Below are 18,953 nucleotides of genomic sequence, written 5' to 3'. Positions count from 1 at the left end.
TTGCTCATAGCAATAAGGGAGACAAACAATGGCAATGTGTTCTAATCCCAATTCATGATGGCAGAAGGGCGTGGGTGAACCTTTGGGTACTGTTAAAAGCCTTTGTATAAAAGTATTCTCTACCACTTGAAGCAGTTACTGTTGCCCCAAACTCCTGACCCATAAGAAGCAATCGTAAGGCAGTTTGCTTTATATAAGGTGATCATCTCTCTGACAGGTTTATGCCCCAAATGGGCAGCACAATGGAAAAGAGCCTCCTTAGCACTGATGGTCTGTATAGTTCTTAGTACCACTGCAGGAACCCAAGAAAGCTGGGAATTAGAAACAATTCCCAACTAGGTGAAGCTTTGAACTTTCTAAACCATCATGTCCTGTACCGTGAATATTTTGGACTTAGTTCGCTTGGGACTGCACACTAAAATATATGATTTTTGTATGGTTCACCTTTAAGTCCAAAGATTCCATGAAAACAACAAAGGCATCAAGGGACTTCTATTATCTATTTGCTGTCCTAGCTATTAGTAAAGAATTGTACCCATATAATAATGTAGGGATAAAGTCATGCCTAACTTTGGTATAGTCAGGTTTTTCCTTCAACAATTGAGACACTGAGCCATTCGTGTAAATAAGAAACAGAAAAAGGGGCCAAAATACAGCCTTGTCGAACTCCTTTCATTAATGGTATGGAGTTTGTTTTCTCAACATTTGGGTCATACCTAATCCTCACTGTGGTCTCAGAGTGTAATCTGCGTAATAAGGTGTTGAGTCCTAAGTCTCCACTCCCATGTTGCCAATCATGAGCCACAACTTGTCTCAATTGACATTGTTGAAAGCACTTGATAGGTCCATGAAGGCAAGATGTAAAGAGCTCTTCAAGGACCTAGTCTACTTACTTACACTCAGGGACAGATTGAAGCATTGCTCTGCGGTGCCCAATCCTCGCCCAAAATCGTACTGGACCCTTGACAATGCATGATCGTTGGCTGCTCATTCTTATAATTGAGCCAGGTGGACTCTTCTTAAAACCTTTATGGTAGAGTCAATCAATGAAATCGGTCTGTAATAGGCCGGGTCGTTTTTGTCCCCCTTTTTAAAAACTGGAACCACGATTACCTTACTCCAAGAAGCAGGCAAAGGCCCGAAAATAGCAGCTCTAATAACATTTGTTAGTAGCAGGGCCCAGACAATTGTATTGTCCTCAAACAAATCTAAGGGCACCCTATCTGGACCAGGCAATTTAAGGCGAATGCCCTGTGTAATAGCATTTTCAACCTCTTTTACTGAAATACCCTCACTAAAAAGAGACAATTCGCCACCTTTTACGGTCCCTGCTGGTTTATGGATATCTAAAACTTGTATATTATTTGAAGGGTTAAATAAATGAGTAAAGTGAACCTCCCAGACTTCCCCTAATACCACAGATTCTATTTTTTGAAAGGCATTTTCAGAAAACACTGGTGGCTTTACTACCTCCCAAAATGTCCTCATGTCCTTGAGGGAGCCTACAGCAACTAGGACCGTTCATGCTACTGTCCTCAAATCCTGCTTTCTCTGGCTGATCGTAGCCATATATTTCTGCAAGAGAGCCATAATATTCTGTCTCTGGGAATAGTTTGTAAAGCACCTTTAAGTTCTTTATGTGCTTTTGTACAAATGCTATCAAACTATTGAATTACTGGCCTTTTCCTTATTACAGTAACTTTTAACCATGAGGCCAGATGAAATAGCAAAGCTTGAAGCCTGAAAACTTCGTATGATTACAAGTGGAGAATTTTCTTGGGTTAAACAGCTGTTAATGAGTTTAAGGTTCTCAGAGACAATTTTTTCTTCAATGATCGATGGGTTAACATAAATACCTCTTAACCTAATGCCCTGGTTGGGGACATATCTAATGGGAGCTTCCAAAGTTTCTTTATAATCTACATTTATTTTTAAAAAACTCAACTAGAGGATTATGGTCTCTGGAACATAGGGGTAAAACTTTGTATCCCTCCACTAAACTAACAAAACTGCTGGATAATAGCATAAAATCAATGACGCTATCATGACCCCCCCCCACAAATGTTGCACACTGTATTAGAGGAGCAACAACACATTAATTTACAAAAGACAAGTCATATGTCGATATTATGCCATTTAATGCCTCTTCATAAGGGGAATGGACAAAATGTGACATTGGATAACTTTCACTATTTTCCATCCCTCATAGCCACAAAACCCCATATTTGCACATCGGGCAGTTAAAATCCCCAAACCACATAAACATAGTGGGTTTCTTTTTGAAGTTGCTTTACAGAGCTAGTCCTGAAAATTATCAACCACTGTTGAAATACGATGATCAAAGATATTATAATAAAAATGTATAATCAACAAATCTACCACACCTAGATTGGACAATACGAAACTTTGATACCAAGCAGAGGAGCATATTATTTTAACTTTCATAAGTGCCAGCCCTACCGCTGCTCTCCCAGAACTGGAGGGAATTTCTGCAGTACAAAAGTAATGAAGCCCATTTATGTGGAAATCTACCACTGACCATGCATCTTGTAAACAGATTAAATCATTGATAAAAAAAAATCGAACGAATCATTGTTTCCTATTTTTGAATCGATCCTGAGTATATTCCAGGATGATACTGAAAAACAGGGGTCTAAGTTTAATACCGTATTAACGTTCATGCCCCGCCATCTGGATCTAGAAATTGAACTCGATGGGCTAAAGTTGAATTTACATCCATATTTTCAATATTGTTTCCAGTTTAAAAATTATCAATAATGCACTTTGCTCTTATAGCCCCACTTTGGATATTCCTCTGAGGGGATGACTTCAGGAGTCCTGAAGTACCCAGACTGGAAAGGAAATACACGAAGCCCTAGCGGCGCTGATCATAAAAGAAGAGGTCTTAGTGGTCATTAAGAAACTCAAAACAGGAAAATGCCCTGGACGCGATGGGCTTCCTGCGGAATTTTATCAGTGGTTTTCCCCATTACTAGCCGATTTTCTACTGGAAGTCTTTAATGAGGCCCAAATAAAAGGGTCCCTACCAAAAACTATGCAGGAGGCGGTGGTGTCTGTGATCCTTAAACCAGATAAAACTCCCCTACTACCGAACTCCTGCAGACCGATATCCCTCCTAAACCTGGATGCCAAGATATTAAGCAGAATTTTTGTATCCCTCTTATTGCCATACATACCTCAACTTATCCACCCTGACCAAGCCAGGTTTATATCATAGGGAAATACAATACATAACCTACGGAGATTAGCTCATGTATGGCAAGCTCCATCCCTAGAGAACGAGAACTGCGCCTTGGCACTACTGCTACCGGGCCACCCCGAAGCGCACCCAAGGACCCTTCACCTGCCGGAACTGCAGCTTCACCAGCATCCGACCCACTACTCCGCCAACCAAAGAACCCAACCACCTCAGATGCATCCTTCTCAACACCCGCTCCCCCCGCAAACACACCGTCGAACTCTGGGACCTCCTCGACTCTACCTGACGGAGACCTGGCTGAACCCCACCTCAGCTCCCAACATCGCCATAGCCAGCCCGGAAGGCTACAAGATCATATGCAGGCACCGTACAAACGGTGTTGGAGGAGGAATCGCCATCGTCCACAGGAACACCCTCAGAGTCTCGACCAACACCGATGGCACCCTCTGTACCGCCGAACACATGCACTTCCAGATCCACACCGACACTAACACCACCTCAGAGGAACCCTCGTCTACAGACCCCCCGGATCCCGATCACAGTTCAGCGACTCCATCGCCGACTTTGTCAGCTAACACCCCCTAGCCTCCACGAACTACATCCTCCTCGGGGACCTGAACTTCCACCTCGAGAACAACAACGACACCAACTCCACCACCCTGATCGACAACCTCGCCAACCTCGGACTCAGACAGCTCGTGACAACACCCCCCCCACGCCGCCGGCCACACCCTCGACCCCATCCTCACCGCAAGCCCCCATGTCACCTTCAACCACACCACCGAACCCCACTGGACCGACCACCACTGTATCCACTTCACCTTCAGGAAGCCCACCACTTCACCCAACAGATGCCTCGACGCTGCTGGAGCAAAGTCACCGAAGACCAGCTAATCACCACCCTCGCCCAGAGCTCACCCGCCGACTCCACCGACCCGGACACCGCTGCCCGCAACTCTGCTGATGGCCTCTCGCTGTCCTTATATTGCTGATATGTGTACAAAACTGATTGTTCTTAATGCCTTTTATGGAGTCAGGCCATATCATTGATATTGGGTGTGTTCTTTTATAGTTATCACAGACTTCTCAACAATCTATGTACATTCCAGAGTACATTCTAGAGTACAGTACAGTATATCACTGGTGAGAAGCAATTCGAGTTGTGGTTTTGAACTAACGGCAGACACCTGTGGGTGTGTTTAGTACACAAGGGTGTGTGGTTGATGATTCATTTGAACGTCAAACTATCTGTTGAAAAGGTTGGCTTGACTTTTGGGTCTCTTTTTCAACACAGGTTTCTTGTTGTGGCTCTTCCTGAGAATTTTTTGTAATCTTGTCTGGTGGTTGGTATTTTTTTCTCTTTCCCGGCTCAAGTTACTTATGGATACTTTTGTAACTTTAACTTTTGTTTTAGGAAAACATTGTGCATAATTGAATATGGAAATGCCTTTGCCCAAGAGTATTGAGTAGTGATATTTATCCTACATATACGTATAAATGAATCTGGGCATGTTTAGGAAATTTTGTGTTTGCGTTTTGACCTGTATGTTTGTTACTTATTGTTGTTTGGCTGTATTTATGTTTTGTTTGCAGCCCTGAGGAAGCCCTATTCAGGTTGAAATGTGTTGGCTGCATCTTCGCTGCATTACGCTTTGTGATTCAAGCAATTATTAAAAGATTTGACAAACGTCATTGAAGAGTTTGGATAGATTGTTTTTGTTTAGCATTTGTGCTTTTTTACATGTGTGTTGCCTTTCTGTGCTCTCGTTTTGCATTATAGTGGTTGGGTTCATTGGCAGTGGACTAAGGAGGTGGGCAACAGTGACTTGGAGCTTTCAAATACAGTGTACAATCAGGTAGTGCAGCGTTAATTATCCCTGGCTGCCATTTCCCTTTTCTTCAAGGTATTTGGGAGGCATCTCAGGGGGGAAATTGCGGGCCTGTATTATCGACAAATTGAGCATTTTGGACGTCCTACCTCTTACCCTAACCAGAATTAACTCTCTGTGGAGGTTGTGTAGTTGGTTTAGATACCATAGAAGTGATGTTTCCCTGGCTATCGGTTGTCATAATCTGTACTGGAACCTCCCTCAGAGAGGATAAATCATTCCTCTCATTAATAGTACCCTCTAAAGACTGCAACTGTGTATCAACCTTTTCCAATCTGGTAAGTATAAGTCTTAATGCATCAGCAATCGGCTGGGCAAAACAAACATAAAATGCCTCAGGTATATTTAGTGGCCCTCCCTCACCCTCCTGCTCATCCTTGCTGCTTTCAACCGGGCCCTTACACTGATGACTTTTTTTGTAACCGTACACTGTTTTTGGTATTTTGTTATTTTTTCCGTTCATTTTAGTTACCCCCCTTTCTGATTAGGTATTGAATCTAATTCTGCAATCTACAATTAATTAATTACAGGCTTATTAAGTATCACCTTAGGCATGAGTGAGACTGATAGCCCAGTGTCTAATCGTCCTTTTTCAGATTCAACATCTTTTAGGAGATTGTATGGGGGTAGATGAAGATAAGGACATTCTTCTTACAGTTAATTCAATTCCTTTGCTAATAGCCCCCACTGCATGCTGTAAAAACCCATCCTGGGTATTGGGGAGATGAACGTCTTCAGGGGTTTTGCGTTTTTCCATATTTTCAACAATTGATTAGCGTACTTCGAAACAACTTACAAAAACAATCAAAACACTGAGTCACAAATCTTCAAAAATAAGGGTTGTAGAGCAGGCTCTCCGTTCCTCTGAAATTAAGTGGTACAGTACCTTCAGGTAAGAAGTCCCAGATTATGAGGCCAAGAGAGAAGGCCCCACCCAGCCTAACCAGGCAGCATACAGGTGCAGATGTGCCTGCTCTTGGCCCGGTCTTCACCTCAGAACGCGTTCCGCACAGTCGGAGCCCCATGGTAACTAGTAGGCACCTCCGGGCGCTGGCAGAAACTTCGGTGGCTTCCTGCTGCGAAGAGGACTGGGGCTTGGAGTCCAGCCCCAACCGCCTGCAACAAGATTCACCCTTTCTGATTCAAATTTTAACAGAGCCTGACCTCCAGCAAGCTTGAGGTGGCTAACATATTCCCCCAGACCTCCAGATGTTGAAACAAGTTCCCGTTGACCTTACCTGTGTCAAGGCTTATTGGTGGGCAGTACCTTTTCTCGATGCTGCAACACAAGGGAACTCCGCAGCACCTTCAACCGACCACAGCAACAGCTCCGTTGTTGACTTTTTGCACCCGTTTCCTCACAAGCACCGTCTAAGTTGTTAAAATTAGCTCGCCTGCAGCTCCCACTTCAGCACCATGGACAGCCAGAGAAACTCTGCATGAGGGCCCTAAGAGTCAGGTAAAATTCAACTGCCTGTTGTGGCCTGGTCCAGGGACCCACATCACCTTAACCTCAGTGGGTTTCACGCAACTCAGCCTGCAAGTAACCGATAGTCACTAGTGCTTTTTAACATTGACCGCAATGCTAACATTTCGTAGTATTAATTTGCACTGATTTATTTTTCTTTCTAAAATTCATAACTCCAGTTAGACTCATCCATTGTCTTTGTTTTGGTGTCAATATTGATATAAAAATCAGCTTTATGTTTATAAATTGGTGTCGGATTTCTCTTGAGTCAAGTCAATAACTTATCGTCCATGTTGGTACTCTGAAATGCTTAACACATGTTCCTCTAGTAAAGCCTGACTGCTCTTTGCCACACTACAAGGACTGAGCTAAGGATGTATTATTGTGAATCCAAGGTATTGTTAGAGTATTGCATAATGAAGCCTACCCAGCCTTACTACAGAGGCGGGATTCAAACCCAGGCCCCCGAACAGACTGGAGATGTAGGGCTATTCCTCAGAAGGCGACCCTGAAGAGGTTGAGGGTGGTGCCCTAGCCCAGATTAAAGACCAAAACTCTCCATCTTTTCTCAGACCCCCTTCACCAGCAGGAAGTTACAGAAGTCACTCTTGCAGATCCTCTACTGGTAAGGTAGTAGTAAACCTTGAGGAAGAGCTTGATCTTCTCTTACGAGAGGAGAAGTAGTTTGAACTTGAGGAAAGGAGACTAGCCCTTGAAGAAGGAAATGTCAAGATGGGCTTTAAGTCCAAAGATAATGATGGGAGCAACTGTAATGGGGAAAAACAGGCAACCTTTGACCTTAAGATCCCCAAAGGGATTGTCCAAAGTATAGTGATGGTGATGATATTGGCACATGGTTTACAGCTTTTGAGAGGGCCTGCAGAATGAGGAGGATATGTCACCAGCACTGGGGCTTTCTACTGTGGGAGTTATTCTCACTGAGGATCAGAGATAAACTTCTAACCCTTAATGAGGAAGTGGTTTAATCCTATCAACATATGAAGGAGACCTTGATAGAAGGATTTGACTCACCACAGAGGAATACAGATTGAAGCTTAGGGGCACCCATAAAGGTAAAACCATTGCATTGGTGGACTTTGTTGACTCTTCAGTCAAGGCACTAGAAGGCTGGATAAAAGGCAATGAGGTGAACACTTACAGTGGGCTATATATAATTTAATTATGAAAGAGCACATTTTGACTGTTTGTACCACAGATAAATTACATCAGAATTTGGTTGGTTCCAAATTGTCTTCTCCCAGAGAGCTGGGGAGGACAGGACATAGGCTATTCAGATGAAAGTGTGGGGCTGTGCACAATTCCTCCCTCCCATCTCCCAGGAAGGCCCATCAAGACACACCTAAACTCCCTTTGTATGTGGCTGTCTAGAGGGAATACACAAAGCCCAGCTGTCACTAACCCAGACTGAACAGAGACAGGCATCAGTAAGTAAGTAAATGCCAACTTTCTAAAAGTGGCATTTTCCCAACAGGAATTTAAAATCCAAATCACCATAGTTTGTGATTTTCAATTGTGAGTCCAGTGACACCAAATTTGAAAACTCTGTCTCTTCAGAATTGGAAATTACTCTTAAAATATGTAATAAAGTAATCCCAATGTTGTTCTATGGGAGAAATAGGCCTTGCAGTAGTGAAAAACTAATTTGGGAGTTTTTTACTAGCAAGACATGTAAAACATAAAAGTACATGTCCTACCTTTTACACACATTGCACCCAGCCTTGTAGGTTAGACCGGGCTGTGATTTAGACAAAATATTGGGTTTAAAATATCGCCATACCTAAATATTGAATCTAAAATATTGGGACATGGAAATTGTTCCTTTTGCATTTGCCGCCCTAAGTGGGAAGGGTATGCCCAGACATGGGCCCATGCTTACTGCGCCACTTGATTCAAGGTAGCCTTGCCAATGAGGGGTGTTGCCCGAAACCGGACCAAAGATGCTCGTTTCCGGGCCAGGGAACTGTGAAGCCAGGTTCACAGTTCGGGCTGGACTGTTCCCATGAGGAACAGGGTCAAAACTGATTTGCAGAGGACTGGGTCCAAACTGGGGGGGTGTGGTGAGCAAAAGAACAATCGATTAAACCCAGATCTTTGTTACTGGGGATGAATGTTTGCATTGTTCAGCATTCCATCCATAAATGGTTCATTTTGCATTTGTTGCCCTAAGTGGGAAGGGCATGCCCAGATGTGGGTCCTGCGCTCACTGCGCTCATTGCGCCACTGGATTCAAGCTAGCCTGGCTAATGAGGGGTGACACCTGAAACCGGTCCCAGGAGGCTTGTTTCCGGTCCAGGGAGGACCTGGCTTGGCAGTCCGGGCCGGACTGTTCCCATGAGGAAAAGGGCTGAAACTGATTTGCCTACGGCTGGGTCCAAATTGGGGTGGTGTGGTGAGCAAAGGAATAATGGATTAAACCCAGCGCTTTCTGACTGGGGGTGAATGTTTGCAATGTTTAGCATTCCGTCCATCAATTGTCCCTCTTGCATGGAAATATCTTCAGCAAGAATATTCATGTCAAGAATATCGATTTTAATGTGAGTAATATTAATTTTCTAAATATCGAATTCATTAACATAATTTGCAGAAATATAGGGCTCAATCATGATGTCGGTCGGAGTTGCCTCTGACTGACACAGTCGCGGTCTCAGGACTGACCGACCTCTGGTCAGCAGTCTCGACACCGCAATTACAATGCGACTGAACATGGTGCAATCAAATACTCCCATTTCCCAATGGGAGCTTGTGCTGCGCCCGTAAACTGGCTGTAGCACAATCTCCCATAGAGAAATGGGAGATTGTGTTAATCACTGCACCACGTGGCAGACACCTCAAGGTGCCTGCCACACGGTGCAGGGATTACCAGGGATTACCAGTGGTCGCAGGGAGAAGGGTACTCACTTTCCGCCAGGCTTTCCATGATGGATAGCTTGTTGGAAACTGAGCATCGTAATCCTTACGGCGGAAATGCCATCCATAGGGATTACGGGCCGGGCCCCAACTGGCCGACTAGCTCCTTGAGCCCGTCTGAATCCAGCCGAAATGACTGGCTGGTTTCAATTCCGACCGCCTAGATTGTAATTAGGCGGACAGAATTGAAACCGCGATGAGGCCCTTATGGGCTCATTACAATGGCGTAACGATCGCTACCGCTGAGCTGGCGGTGGCGATCATTACGCCATCGTAACGAGAAATACCCCTGCCATATTATGATGGCGGTGGGTTTCGCGGAGGACACAAGGTCTGTCCACCAATTGGCAATCGTTACGATTGCCGGCCGGGCGCAGCTGGGCCAGTAATATGGTGGCGGTGCCTAACATGATGTGGGTGATTGATGGTCCTTTCCATGGCGGAAAGGCTGGACGGGATTGGCTTTGGGAGCCTGTTGCGGGCCCCCTGGGGAGGGGTTATGGGGGTGCAATGGGGGTACCCATTATACCCCTTCAGTTCCCTGCACCAAGTGGCAGGACCGCGTGGCTGCCACGTGGTGCAGGGTAATGCTGTGCATGCCCTTTTACCATTGCGGACGGTGCTGCAGCCACCAGCACCGTCCGCGATGGTAAAAGGCAGGGATGCGCCCGCCAGTATGGCAGGGGCATCCTAATTGGGCCAGTGGGACCGCCGCACGTCTGGCGGTCGGTCCCATTACCGTGTTGATGGTGGGCAGACTGATGCCTGCCCGCCATCATAATGAGGCCCTAAGTTGTTAAAATATAGCTTTTTAAAGATTGTTATGTATTTTAGTATATATTTATAATGCATACGATGTAATTTTTTTGTTTAATTATTGTTTATGTTTTTTAATATATTTGTTACATTTTCAGTAGGTATGAACTTTTATTTATTAAAATGTTGTGCTTTTTAGTTCCGGAGCGGGTTGTTGGTTTATAGGGATATAGGGTGGGGAGTAATTTCATTATAATAAATTAATGAGTAAAAAAAAAGTAATATTATTTATTCAATTGATATTTAATTATGTTAGTTGTGCTATAATTTTTGTTAATGTAAATTTTATGTGTGGGTTGTGGGGTTCATAGGGGTCAAGGGTGGGAAGTATGTAATTAATAATTAAATGTTAATTAATATTAACACATTAATTGATAGTTATGTAATTGTGAAATTTGATTTTAGGTCCGGGTTGTGGGGTAATAGGGATAAAGGGTGGTAAGTAATTTACTTGGCATTAATTAATAATTCATTGTTAATATTAATTAAGTAATTGATAATTATGTTAATTGTGTAATCTTTTTTTTTTAGGTGTGGGTTGTGAGGTTTATAGTGGTAAAAGGTGGGAAGTCATTTATTTTTCATTCCCCAAGCCCTGGTCCTCCTCGATTTGTCCGCTGCGTTTGACACGGTCGACCATTCTATCCTTCTCGACCGTGTCAGCGCAGCGGGCATTCGGGGCGCCGCCTTCTCTTGGCTTGCGTCCTTCCTTTAAGGTAGGTCCCAAGCGGTCCACCTCTCAGGTTTCTCCGCTCCCCCTCGCTTGACTACCTGTGGGGTCCCCCAAGGCTCTTCCCTTTCCCCACTTCTTTTCAATCTTCATATCCACCCTCTCATCATCTCTCTTCTCGAGCTGGGGGTCTCTGTGCATAACTACGCGGATGACCTCCAGCTCGTCTTTGATCTCTCCTTCCCTTCTGATTCCCTCCCTAAGTTCTGTTCCACCTTAGTTTTTATATCCGAGTGGATGAGCATCAATCACTTGAAGCTCAATCCGGACAAGACGGAGCTTGTCCTCACAGGTGGTCCATCAAACCCTTGGTCCTCGGTTCACTGGCCCCCTTCCTTCGGTTCCCCCCCTTCACCGGTTTCCTCTGTTCGGACTCTGGGCATCAAGGTCAGTCATGACCTGTCCATGCATGCCCAAATTAGCTCCGTCGTGTCCTCTTGTTTTTTGTCCCTCCGGCTCACCTGTAAGATTTCCCAGTTTTTCTCTGCGGACGCCCTCAAAACCATCGTCATGGCTCTTATCACCTCCCGCCTTGACTATGGGAATGGCCTGTACGTGGGCATACCCGCTTATGAAACCCGCCGCCTTCAGGCCATTCAAAATCAGGCAGCCCGCCTCATTCTCCGTCTCCCCAAATCTTCCCACATTACCCCTGCACTCAAGTCCCTTCATTGGCTCCCTATGCGCCTTAGATCTTTTTTCAAATTGGCCTGTTTGGCCTTTCGGGCGCACACCCGCTCAGCTCCTCTCTTTATCAGATCTCTCATCACTCCTCACGCCCCCAGCCGCACTCTCCGCTCCTCTTCTCTCTCCCTTCTGCATGTCCCCCGCTTCCGTAAATCCAGAACAGGGGGCACCCGATTTTCGGTTCTGGCCCCCCGGTTCTGGAACAGTCTCCCTCTTTCCATTCGTTCTATCCCCATCTATACCCATTTCCGTAAAGCTCTCAAAACTTTCTTGTTCTCCCAGGCGTTTCCCTGCTAGTCTCCCTGGGTCCCCTCTGTGAGTCTGGTCAAGTCCCCAGCGCCAGGAAGCCGCTTGGCCGCAGTGCGCTTAATCAAGTACTTTTTTCATTTCATTTCATTTCATTTCATTATTAATTAGTTGTAAATTAATATTAATTAATTGATAATTATGTTAATTGTTAGGGGGAAAGGGTGGGGAGTAAATAAATTTCAATTAAATATTAATTAGTTGTTAAATACTATGAATTATTTATTTGACAAGTAATAATTTTAATTGTGTAATCAATTTTGTTTTTAAGTTTAATTTTAGGTGTGGGTTGTGTGGTTTAAAGGGGTAATGGATGGGAAGTTAACTAATTTTAATGAATTAATATTTAATTTTTAATATGTGTTTAATTGATAATTGTTAGACCTGGCACCATTGGCGTGGGTCTCCCTTCCAAGTTTTGATGTTGCTTCATGTATTTTTGCTGGTGTTGTATGCTTTGGGCACTGTGCCACTGCTATTCAGTGCTACAGTGCAAGTACGCCCTATTGTAAATTGATGTATTAATCAGTTGTTACATGTTTGGCTATTTGGTTTACTTGTCAGACCCTAGTCTAGTGCACTGAGTGTGTCCAGGGCATGTATATCCAAATGCTGCTTTTGGGCCTGCCGCACTGGTTGTGCCACCCACAGAAGCAGCCTTGTAAAATGTGTCTAAAATCTGCCATTGCAGATCCTGCATGCAGTCTGGTACTGTCATGCTGACTGGGCAAGTGCACCCAGTTGCCAGTCCCTAAACCTTCCCTTTCTCCATATCAGTCACCCCTATGGTAGGCCAAAGGGCAGGGTACATTGTAAGTATAAGGTATTACAAGCCCTGATGTGTGTGGCATGTCCTAATAGTGAATTACATCCCTTTTCGTTTTTCACTATTGCAAGGCTACCTGTTCTCCATAGGCCAGAATGGGCTGTTAGAGTTATGCCTGAACTCAGAATAATAAAATACATCTTTTAGTAAAGTTTATTTTAATATTCTGTGTTTGCAAATACCACTTTTAGAAAGTAGGTATTTGCTTGTCTAACCATTCAAACCTGCCTCTGCTAGGTTGTGTATTCCTATGTCTGGTTTTGTGAGTGACAGAGCTGGGGAATTCCAGGAGACAGTCTGAGTCACCCGGTGGTGAATAGAGAGATCTGCATCTAGATGGGAGGGAGAAGTTGCACCTGAACCTTGAATAGGGCCGTGCCTGCCTCCCACAATGCTGGCTCCACCTCCTGGGGAGCGGCTGATGTTTCTACCCTGCACACTGAAAGAAGAGAAGGAGTCCTGTAAACAAAGTGCTCCAGGACTGTACTTGCCTTACACAATGCTGGCTCCACCTCCTGTGGGGCATCTGATGTGCTTTCCCTGCACTGTGAAAGGAAAGGAGAAGTCTTAAACAGAGTGCTTCAGAACTGGTTTGGACTGGGCAAAGGCCCCTCTCCGCTCAGAGAACAATGGATTTTGGGGTATAAATATTGGGACCCTGATCCCATGAAATTAGATCACTTTGGACTACAAGAAGAAACCTTTACTGAGGAGAGGAACCTGAGGAGAGACTATTCCCAAGCTGAAGTGCTGCTTGGGGGATTGGCCTGCAGTGGTTGCCTTACTGCCAAAGGAAGGAGAAAGGAACTTTGTGTACTTTGCTTTCAACTTGTGAAGGATCTCCAAGGGCTTTGAAAAAGAGCTTGCCTCCTGCTGAAGTCTCAGGGACAACAGACTTCACCCTCCAGCTCCCCAGAGTTCTTTGGAAGTGCCTGCTGCTGTTTTGGGCCTTCTGAGGGACTGCGTGTCGCAAGGAGCTGGAAGCGCGACTCAACGAGAAGAAGCGCATCGCCGTCGCTGTGCCTGCCGTCGCAACTCCGAAGGAGGGTGTCGCCGCTGGAACTGTCGCACTCCACCGCATTGCAGAGAAGCGTGCCGCAGCGAAGAGGAAGCGTGTCGCCGTAGCTGCTGCTGCCATTGCAATTCCAAAGGAGGGTGTCGCCGCTGTAGTTGTCGCACTGCACCGCATCAGGAGAAGAATCTTGCAATGAGGTCGGAGCATGTCGCCGTCACTGTGCCTGCCTTCGCAACTCCGAAGGAGGGTGTCGCCACTGGAACTGTCGCACTGCACCGCATCGACCAAGAGTACCACACATCCCCGAGAAGGGCGCCACCGTCGGAGCTGCTGCCGTCGCATCTTGGATGTCGCCGCTGTAGTTGTCGCATCGAGCGGAAGCTTCACGCATCGTGGGAGAAGAGCGTCGCCGCTGGAGCTGTTGCCGTCGCATCGTCAGGGTGTCGCTGCTGCAGTCCACGCATCAAACCGAGAACTTCTCGCATCCTCGAGAAGCGTGCCGCATCTGGAAGAGCTTCACGTCTTCATTTCTTTGTATCTGAACTTTGCCGCATTTTCCATCGCTGCAACATTGCTTCTCGTGGAAGCGCAACGCAACCTAAGGTACATTGACGCAGAGTGTCGCATCTAAGAACTGCTTAAATCTACCGTCTTAAAGTAATCATAGTGTGTATTTTTGTTGTTTACGCTCTTGTGGTAACTCTATATAAAGTCTACTTATTTTTTATATAAAACCTGTGTGGTGTCCATTTGTAGTGTTGTCACTGGGTTACTGTATGTAGTCACAAGTATAACTGCTTAACTTACAACGCCTCTGAAGTAAAGTCCTTCTGCTCGGGCCAAGCTACCAAGGGGGTGAGCAGGGGTTATTTTAGGAGTGTAATCCCCTCATCCTGACTAGAGGAGAGGGTCCCTATTTGTCACACGTACCTACCTGTGCCAACTAGAGACTCACAAATCCAACAATAATTAATTATGTTAATTGTGCAATTAATATTTTTAGATGTTCGTTGTGGGTGTTGTAGTGGTATGGGGTGGGAAGTACATTAATTGTAAGTGATTAATCATTATTTTATAATTAATTATTAATTTGATAATTATGTTAATTGTTTAAATAATTTACTGTTACATTTTATGAGTGTGTTGTGTATGTTGTGGGAGTATATTGTGGGAAGTACATTAATTATAACTAATTAATAAATAATATTTAATTAATGATAATTGGTTTTACTGATATGTATATTAATAGTTATATACTTTTTTTATGTTTAAGTTTTAGGTGCAGGTTGTGAATTTTTTGGGGTTATAGGGTGGGAAGTTAGTAGATCAAATGTATGTAATAAATAGTGTTTTGTTAATAAATCATTTATAAATAAAAATGTTTATTTGTAAGAAAATGTATTTTGTAGTTTTTATATAATAATATTTGTTGGCATTTTTGATATGTATTTAACATTGTAATATTTCTGTCTTTTTAATTTTTTTATATTAAATATAGTTGTCATTTTTATTCAACATATTTATATTTTTCTTCATTTACTTTGTTTTTTAAATAATTGTATTAATTTTTTTATTGTTGCACTGACTGTAGTGGGAATAGTAAATTGTACCCCTCCACTATCCAACACTTCCCCTACTGCTGTATTAACTGGTGTTGGAATAGTACATTTTATCCCTCCGCTATCCAATACTTTCCGTACTGTTGCACTTATTGGAATGGGAATAGTAAATGTTACCCCTCTACAATCCAACACTTTCCCTACTGTTGCACTTTTTGGAGTGGGAATAGTACATTTTACCCCTCCGCAATCCAACACCTTTTCCTACTGTTGTACTAACTGGAGTGGGAATAGTAAATGTTAACCCGCCACAATCCAACACTTTCCCTATTGCTGTACTAACTGGAGTGGGAATAGTACATTTTACCCTTCTTCAATTCAACAGTTTTCCTATTGTTGTACTGGCTAGAATGGTTATAGCAAATAATAACTGTCCGCAATCAAACGCTTTCATTACTGTTGAATTTACTGGAGGGAGATTTGTACATTCTACCCAGTTTTATTATTTTTGCGTTGTGTGAAGTGGGAGTAGTATGTTTTTTATATATTTATTATAATAGTTTGCGTAGTTTTGTATACATTTTAGTGGGAATAGTATATGTATTACATTTTATATTTTAGAGTTTATTTTATATTGTTATAATGTGTATTATTATGTTTTTATTTATTGTACGCAATTTTTAGAATATTAAATTGTTTACTTAATTTGATTAGAATGGGATGTATTGTAAAGATTTTATTTTATTGGTCTATGTATGTATACATATATGTACTTGTTACATTATTTTAATATTTATACATTTTAATATAATATATTTTAAAACAATTTTTTAAATAATTTCTTAAGTAAATATATATATATTAATTATGTGTGTTTGCTTTTTTTGAATTATGTTTGTTATATTTGTTAAAATATATATTACATTGATTTTTTTTAATTAATGGTAATATTGAATATATTTAATATTTATTATTTAATTGTATATATATTTAAAAATTACATTTAATACATCAAGTTTTATGACATCGATATTTTATTTTCGATATTTTTGTACTTACCATTATAAGTATAGGATGACGATATTTTTTACATCTATATTTTGGTCATGATATTTTGGAATGGGGATATATTGGGTGGCGATATTTTCTCAGTCAACCTATCGGGCCTACCTTAGGGGTGACTTATATTTATAAAAAAGGGAAATTTTGGGCCTGGCAAGGGGGTTACTTTGCCAGGCCGTAGTGGCAGTGTAAAACCGTACAAAAATGCTCTGCAATGGCAAGCCTGAGCCATGGTTAGAGGGCTAATTAAGTGGTTGGCACAATGAGTGCTGCAGGCCCACTAGTAACATTTAATTCTGTTGGATACATCTGCCAGTGGATTCCTCACCTTGTGAATATCCCCTGCGCAGCAGCCATTCGGAAACTTTTTGAAGCTCTCCACGCCGGCGAGGTCAAGGACAACGTCATAGAGGATATGACTCCACTCGCGACCCCGCTGACGTCACTGGATCCATAATAGGGCCTCGTCGGCGTGATGACGTCAGTTCCCTTTTTTCCGCGCCGTCGACGCCAACGTTTTTTTGGGACTCTCGTAGTTACTTTGTATATCTAGCTGTTTTGCTCTGTTTCTCTTGTTTCCTTCGAAGATGTCTGCGAGGAAATCTGGTTTTAAGCCCTGCAGGGAGTGCGGTAAGCAGATGTTTATCACTGACCCACACGAAGATTGTGTTTGGTGCTTGTCTTCCGACCATGACGTCGATTGATGTCCATGCTGCAGGAAGATGAATCCAAAGGCGTTGAAAGAGAGAGAGGCGAAGCTCTTTATGGCCAGGATGAGAGAGGATAAAAAAAGAGTTAGGAAGAGGTCGATATCGGGTCGAGGTCTCGTTCTGAGTCGAGGTCGGGCTCAAAGTCGACGTCGGGGCACTCGAAGCCGAAGAAACATAAGAAAAAGAAGCACTCTTCAAGACATCGATCTGATAAAGAAGCGGCGCCGAGATCAACATCGCCTCAACGTCACAGAAGGATCATGTCTCTCCTTCGTTATCGAATCCGGTTTCACCAGAGAAGTCGGCTTTGCCTGCAGTCTCTCCGCGTCGATCACCGACGCCGGCTCCATCACCGGATTCGGTCCATTCTCCGGCTCCAGATCAAGAACATCCTGTGCCGGAAGAGCAGGTAAATCCAGAAGAAGTTCCGACATCGGCGCCGCCTGGCCCGAATACAGGAACTCCTGCTTCGGAGTCGGTACCAGGAACTTACCCTCCATTCCCAGCTCCAGGACAAGACCCATCGCATTACCTTAATGCCATGTATGGAGTCTTTCATAGGGCTATGTACCCCTCTGGTGCACCTGCGGGTCCCATGGGTCCACTAGCTTTCAATTTGGGGGTTCCTCAGGCCTATGCCCAGGCCCCCTTTATGACGTTCCTTCCGACGGCGCAGTCATGGAGTTTCCCGGCGCCGAGGGCTCCGACGCCGTTTCCATCTTCACCGGCGTCTTCTGTTCGGCCTCATTCAGCGCAAGCGGCGCCATCGGATCCGTGCACGAGGCCGGCTCCGAATCCGACGGAGTCGGTTATGGATCCGTCGACGCCTGTGATAAGGATACGATCTAGGAGAGAGGCCCAGAGGGTTTTAGAAGAGGAAAGGTATCGTGAGGAAATGGAAGAAGGTTAACTGCATGATTCAGATGAGTACTTTGCTGAATTGAAAGAGGCCAGTGGCCTGGGCATTTCTCCTGAATGGGAGTTTTCTCGTGATTCTGATGCTCCTTCAAAAGATGTAGCACCTTATCTTGTGGTTGTTGGAAAAGCGGCTGAATTATTGGATATTCAACTCCCTACTACTGAGTTCAAGTCAAATTTATTAACGGAGTTTCTCCATTTGCCTTCTTTGGTTGTTGAGCCTCTCTTGCCTTTAATGAGGCAATTCTTGAACCTGTGCTAGAGGTTTGGCAAAATCCTCATTCTGTGCCTGCATTTTTCAGGTCTATATCAAGAAGATATTGGGTGGCTCTTGGTAATCCAGAGTTTTTATCTGCTCATCCTTCTCCAGAGAGCTTAGTGGTTCAAGCTGCATGCTCAAAGAGATCTTCAGGAGCTTTCCCTCACGTTCCAGCTGACAGGGAATCAAAAAGGATTGATCAGTCTGCCAAGAAGGTATTTTCCTCTGCAAGCATGGGGTTGAAATCTATGAATGCTACCTGTTTGATGGGTAGGTACATCCATGCTTTGATGGACTCATCTAAACAGTTGCTGCCTAAGCTGTCTGAGGAAGACAGGAAGAATGTTCAGGAGGTTTAAAACGATACCCAGGTTGCTGCACGTCAGGTCATTCAGAGTGGGCTAGACACAGCTGACTCGGTGGTAAGGATTATGGGTTCTGCAGTGGCCACAAAAAGAGGTGCTTGGTTGAAGTCTACGGATTTTTCAACAGATGTTCAAGCTACTCTGTTGGACTTACCATTTGATGGTTCAGGACTCTTTGGTAAGAAAGCGGACGCT

General features: G+C 43.9%; 1 protein-coding gene across 11 annotated transcripts in view; it reads left to right on the top strand.

Moving 5' to 3' along the window:
* The window catches only part of PKD2L2 (polycystin 2 like 2, transient receptor potential cation channel), a 2,146,539-nt gene that overhangs the window by 1,853,226 nt on the left and 274,360 nt on the right, over positions 1-18,953 (top strand). The gene's annotated exons all lie outside the window — the stretch shown is intronic.

This window comes from Lissotriton helveticus, chromosome 7 (assembly GCF_964261635.1).
Source record: "Lissotriton helveticus chromosome 7, aLisHel1.1, whole genome shotgun sequence".
Taxonomy (NCBI): domain Eukaryota; kingdom Metazoa; phylum Chordata; class Amphibia; order Caudata; family Salamandridae; genus Lissotriton; species Lissotriton helveticus.
Note: the sequence above shows the minus strand (reverse complement) of the source record. Positions and strands in the feature narration are given on the sequence as shown.